At 40.7% G+C, this 6805-nt stretch overlaps 1 pseudogene; it reads right to left on the bottom strand.

Moving 5' to 3' along the window:
* Positions 1-4467: 4467 nt before the first annotated feature.
* LOC112423681 (V-type proton ATPase subunit e 1 pseudogene) lies at positions 4468-4712 on the bottom strand (annotated as a pseudogene).
* Between the last annotated feature and the right edge of the window lie 2093 nt (positions 4713-6805).

The following is a 6805-nucleotide window of genomic DNA, read 5'->3' as shown; positions in this document are numbered from 1 at the left end:
AGAAATATAGAAACCTCACCCCTTAACTGCTGTGCTATGTCAGAATATGTGCTATGTCAGAATATGTGCTATGTCAGAATTATGTGCTGTGCCATAATATCAGAAATGCTAATGTAGACTCATCTCAGCAGAGGCAGGGCCCAGGAATCTGCATTTAAGTCTGCCAGGTTGTTATGATAATCAATCAAGTTGAGCACCACTACCTCAGAAATGCAGAGGAGAGGAAAATTAATTTTAACCAGTACTATCAGGGAACACCTTTTTTGTGGAGCAGTGAAGCTGAGATGGGCCCTGAGTGAAACTACCTTTGCAGAATTATAAATAATGAGAGAATTCTGACAGGGTTAACTCCACCTTGCTTCTAACCTCACAGGCTAAATTGTTTTTTTTTATTTATTCTAGCACAGAGGCCAAGATAACTATGAGAGGAATTTAGTTTATAGTTAAACTTGGAGGTAAGGAAAGCTAACTCGTCCCCGCCTCTGCCCTATCCCACCATGCCCACACACACTATCCAGAGATTGAAGCCACATTCTTAAGACACGGGTGAAATTATGGCAGGGGCTTGAACTTTGCTAAAGAATAGGCGTAGTTAGGCCGGGCGCAGTGGCTCACACCTATAATCCTAGCACTTTGGGAGGCCAAGGAGGGCAGATCATGAGGTCAGGAAATCGAGACCATCCTGGCTAACACGATGAAACCCCGTCTCTACCAACAATAGAAAAAACTAGCCGGGCATGGTGGAGAGCGCCTGTAGTCTCAGCTACTTGGGAGGCTGAGGCAAGAGAATGGCATGAACCCAGGAGGCAGAGCTTGCAGTGAGTCGAGATGGCACCACTGCACTCCAGCCTGGGTGACAGAGCGAGGCTCCATCTCAAAAAATAAAAATAAATAAAAATACAAATAAAAGGCATAAACAATGACCTGCCATTGCTTAATGTGTTTTCCTACAAGTTGTTAACTGACCCAGAGTCACATAACTGGGGCCACGACATTTATAACCTCCTCTACTATTCCTATAGATAACCTCACTATTATGAAAACTAAAGAACTGGATCACTGCGATATTTTTTAGATTCAGCATTTCAGTACCACCTGGTCCTGAGAACCGACTAAGCTACACAAAGACAGTTATAGACACTGTTGTGATTTCACCCCAGCCAATCAATTGTTCTAGGTCCCCAGCCCCCTGTCAGCCAGAGTACCCTTTCAAACCTTAGCTTCTGAATTATCAGGGAGACGGATTTGAGAAATTTCTCCTTGTTATTGCTTGGCCAGCCCTGCGATTACTAAACTCTTTCTTTGCTGCAATACCGGTTCTCATTGGTTCTTTTAGGGCAGCGGGCAAGAAGAACTAGTTGGCCGGTGACATGAGGACAGGGTAAGATGTGAACAAAGTAGCTGACAAAGCAGAGGGCTTATGTGTGTGCTCACCTGAAGCTGCCTGTGCCAAAATACTAAGGAAGGCTTGGGAGGACAGAATGAGTGCCCAAAGCAGTTAGAGAAGGCTTCTCCCAAACTGAGTCTCTAAGACTGAGCAGGAGGGATCTGCCAGGCAGAGATGAGGGAAAAGGGATTCCAGGCAAATTTGTACAAAAGTATAGAGGCATGAAAGAGCAAGTTATGTTAAGTGACTAGGAGGAGCTCCATGTGACTGGAATAGGCAGAGAAAGGAGGAGACGCCCATGGGAGACAGGGTAGAAAAAGTGATAGACCTGCTTAAGAAGTAAAAGACTAAACAAGTTTGGAAATCCCAAACCATAACGCAGGGCAAGTAAATGCCTGGATGTTCATGCATAAGACATACTGTGTGACTTACAGGGTCCAGAAACCAGAGAGAACTGGTCGATCCATGCCCCATGTTTTAAAGGGCAACCTGCTCAACCCAAGCCAATCATTGCCTTTATGGGCAATGAGGTTCCAGTGCTGCCACATCAGCAGATGTTTTTTCTCCAGAAAAGCCAGACACTCCGATTTTTAAAATAAAATCTCCAAACTTTTAAATGAAGGCTCAGTTCTTTAAATTATTAATCAGGCCAAACAAAATACAACGCTTGGCCTGGTGTGAAGCCAAGTTTATTACCTCTAGGCTACAGTCTAATAAGCTCTTACTGCATCCGAATTAGATGGGTGTCTATCTGGTTCACTGTGTGCCTGATTGCAGAACATGGCAACTAGGCTGAAGTTTTGTTGGGAGAAAAACAGAAATCAAATCTGGAGCTTTTATTCTGGAAAGATCTGGATATATCTTTGTGTGTGTTTTTGTATATATATACACATTTGTGTGTGTGAGTGTGTATATGTGTGTGTGTATATATACATATATACATATATACACACACACATACCATTTCCTTTGTTTAGTTTAAACACAGGCAAGATGTTGTTCTCAAACTTTGTAATATTCTCTAAAAATTGCCAGGGCTCAGAAACTATCCTAACATAGCCAGAGGAATGATTTGAAAAACAGCATTCTTTAGTAATATAAAGTATTTGAGACCACACAAGATTTAATTCTACATGCTGACTTAAAAAAAATAAAATAAAAAAGTCGTGTTTTCACTGTGCAAGCTGTAAAGGACTTTATTTAGTAACATATACAATCTTGCATTTCTGAGCAACACCAGTACATCTATGGTCTTCTATTTTCTCCTTGCTGGAGGGTCATTCTAAAGGCAAATTGATTAAAAATGGAAAATCCTGCTATTTTTCAGACAGTGTTCTTTTATTTTAGATAGTTCTTTTATTTGTTTTAGATGTCTATTTAATCATCTCTTAGAAACCAATCTATGACAAATCTTATATTTGAGCTTATACCTACCTCTTTTCCATGATAAAAAATTACTTCTACAGATGCTAGAAGTAACTTTCTTAAGGATGTCAGCTGCAAAAATTTTCAACTACTATATAATTAAAAACCTTCTAATAATACTATAAAACATGTTCCTCTGGAAACTGAAATCAGTTTTCAATTTTCCCATTTACATTTCTTTTACAAGTGAAAAAATTATTTCTCTTTATTGTTTTCAAAAAGAGCTAGAAAAGGTGTATCTTTAAGATCATTCATTGTTTCTACTCTCCGGGAAAGGCAGTGTGGTAGACAGAATAATGGACTGCCCCCCCCCCCCCAACCACCTCCTCCAAGACTATCTGCATCGTAATTCTTGGAACATAAGGGTATGGAAAAAGGGACTTTGCAGATGTGGTTAAACTGAAGATCTTGAAGTTGGGAGATTATTCTGGATTATCTGGGCAGGCTCAATGTAATCACAAGGATGGGGGTCCTTATAACTAAAAGAGGGAGGCAGGAAGGTAAGAGGGCATGACTGCCACATAGCAGGAGTTGGAGTGGTGTTGCTGGATGAAGAAGGGGGGGGTCACAAGCCAAGGGAGGTGGGTGGCCTCTAGAAACTAGGAAAGGGAAGAAAACAGATTCTCTCCTAGAGATTCCAGAAGAAATGCAAACCCACCCATTTTTGCCAGGTAAGACGCATTTCAGATGTCTGACCTCCAGAGCTGTAAGATAATAAATCTGTCTGTTTTAAGCCTCTAAATTTGTGGTAATTTGTAGCAGCAGCAGTAAGAATATGGACAGTAACCAGACTCTCTCAAAGATAGACACTAGAACAGCTTTATTATATGTTTTATTTTATCTATAGAAAACAGAAAAGTGATTTATTCCAAAAGAGGGCAGAAATGAGAAATTCATACTGAAAGTATAGCTTGGGCTGGGCGCAGTGGCTCATGACCAGGCATAGTAGCCAAGGTGGACGGATTGCTTGAGCCCGGGAGTTTGAGACCAGCCTGGGCAACATGGCAAAAACTGCCTCTACCAAAAAATTAAAAAACAGCCAGGCATGGTGGCCAGCGGCTGTAGTCCCAGCTACTTGGGAGGCTGAGGCAGGAGGATCACTTGAGCCCAACAAGTTGAGGCTATGAGATCACCACTGCACTTCAATGTCAGCGACAGAGCAAAACTCTGTTTAAAAAAAAGAAAGAAAAAAGAACACATAGTTTGGTGTAATTCTGTCGAGAGAGCTCTTTCCTCTGAACGTCCTCTCCTACTGACTGCCCCGCTGGAGTCTTGTCAAGCAGCACTTTCTAAATAGTTCACTGATTTCCATGTTATGAGAAGACAGGAGCCATCGACAAATCCACAAATTCCAAGGACAGAATAACGTATTTCTCAGAAGAAAAGCATCTTCTCTCTCTAAAGAGTGCATTATAATTTTGAGGAGTTGGCACAGTTTAGGTTAAGTAGGCACATCATTCATTAAAGCATAAAAAAGTTGAAGAAAAAAATGCTGCATTGTGTTAGACATTCAAATGCACTGTGGATGTTTAAGGCAGCTGATGCCCAAAATAAGCAAGTCAAGAAAAGAGGTGTGGTTTGGAGGTGATTTTTGCATCTAGAAGGAATTCTTTTCTCATGACTGCTAAGACTGAACACTGTAAAGCCTGTCTTCCTCAAGGCCAGTGACACTTCAGATACCAGATGATTTCATGTTTCAATTACAGTCTGAAGAGAGGGTTGAGTTGGCCAGGATCGCAATCAGCCAAAAGAGACAGCAACAATCTGAACAGGTAACCAACTTGGTAATGATAAGTCCCTAGTTAGGACCCTTAGGGATGAACCAAGGCATGAAGAAATCAATGAAACCCCAAAACGCGCTCATTGCAAAGAGAGGTATGGTGAGGCCCTGATATGCCATGCTTACCGCTGATCTGCCACCCCCTGCCCCTCTGCCTCACTTGGGTCCCACCTGGAAGTCATTTTTAATTAATTTTTTTTTTTTTTTAACAGAGACAGGGTCTTGCTATGTTGCTCAAGCTGGTCTTGAACCCTTGGCTTCAAGTAATCCTCCTGCCTCAGCCTCCCAATGTGCTGGGATTGCAGATCTGAACTACCGCGCCAGACCCTAGAAGGGTTTTAAGTCGGTATTTTATATTATTTTTGGAGAAAGAATCTAGAATCAAAGTCATCAGTAAAAGGGCATGTGGTGGCACTTGTGGGTGTGCCTTCTCACAAGAGTCCCCTTAAGTAATTATTCAGCCTCTTGGTGAACACTTCTAGACAGGAAGCTCATCATCTCTCAATGATACCTAATTCACTTTAAGACCACTCTTAAAGTGTTAAAAAATTCTTTCTTATACTGATCTGATGCAAAAACCGGAGCTGCCTCACTCCCAAATCATTGTTCCTTTCATTCTAGTAAACTCGGTTTGAAAGAGGTCTTCAGATACCAGGTTCCATTATACACGTAAATAATTTCTAAATAAAATGCAAAAGATTCCTAGTAGATCTCATTAAAATGATGACAATTTGTTTTTCTTTCTGAGCCTGCTTGGTAGGAAACACAATTTTGTTTAAGTAGTATTTAAAAGTTTTTTTAATTGCAGAGAAAGCCATTGTAGAATTACTTTAAACAATAATACATAAAAATTTCATATCAGCAATCCTTCATTTAAGCTAATGATGTGCATTAGAAAGAGAATACTATTCCTGCAAAAGCTGGATTTTTTTAAAAAAAGAAAGGGAATACTAATACTTTGAGGGAAGTCATCACTCGTTCATTCACTAATATTGTTATAGCTTACATCAAAAGTGAGTCAAGAATGAAACCCTTTTTCTTTCAAAATTGATTTTTGTATTAGGCATGACTTTTTGTTTAGCACCTTCAACAACCCTATGAGGAAAATAATTATTCCATTATTATAAGGTAAGTATGTGCAACATATACAAGTTTCAACAAATTCAAGTAGCTAAATTTTGCTCTTTTCACATCCTGCGTATTGAGATATGCCTCAATCTCAAAATCTAGTTCCATACTTAAAGGCTTTAAGATCTCTGAAGATTATTAAGCCACTCAGCCTTAGTGTCCTCATCTGTAGAATGTGACTAATATTTACACAGGCTTATGGTGACTGTATCATAATGTGGGTCAATGGAGTAGGGCCACATCAAAAACCTACCCCCACCTCAGATGATGCAAAATAAGGAAACTGAAAAAGGTACTACTGGCCGGGTACGGTGGCTCACTCCTGTAATCCCAGCATTTTGGAAGGCTGAGGTGGGCAGATCACAAGGTCAGGAGATCGAGACCATCCTGGCTAACATGGTGAAACACAGTCTCTACTAAAAACACAAAAATTAGCCGGGCGTGGTGGGGAGCGCCTGTAGTCCCAGCTACTCGCGAGGCTGAGGCAGGAGAATGGCGTGAACCCGGGAGGCCGAGCTTGCAGTGAGCCAAGATTGCGCCACTGCACTCCAGCCTGGGCGACAGGGAGAGACTCGGTTCCAAAAAAAAAAAAAAAAAGAAAAGAAAAGGAAAATGTACTACTACGGATAGGAACATCTATCCATCAGACACGAAAATGGTTGAGAACTACAGAATAAAATCAACAGGTATCAATATGAAAACTCTTTAATTAAATGCCTACACGATTTAACAGTATGCCAACTTATGGTTAAATATAGTTTTCTAATATGCCATCACTTTGGGAACATTTCTCATTTTTCAATAATTTCTAAGCACACACTCAGTAACTGCCAAGATACCATAACACATCGTGAACTCAATGTTTCACCCGGGCAAATCATGTCAAAAGTAATGACAGTACAGCCAAAAAGTTTATTCACTGTCTAAACTACGTGGATTTAAAAATGTTCTATTTGCTATGGAGTGAAGGTCCCCTTCTCCTTAAAATAACATGCTTAGTGTCTGGGAAGGGCTTTAGACGTCAGGTGGAGAATGCGTGGGGGGAAACGACGCAACTTTCTGAACATCCATAGTCTACGGAAAGT

The sequence above is a fragment of the Macaca nemestrina genome, chromosome 13, assembly GCF_043159975.1.
Source record: "Macaca nemestrina isolate mMacNem1 chromosome 13, mMacNem.hap1, whole genome shotgun sequence".
NCBI lineage: Eukaryota > Metazoa > Chordata > Mammalia > Primates > Cercopithecidae > Macaca > Macaca nemestrina.
The sequence above is the reverse complement of the archived record's forward strand: the minus strand, read 5'-3'. Positions and strand labels throughout refer to the sequence as shown.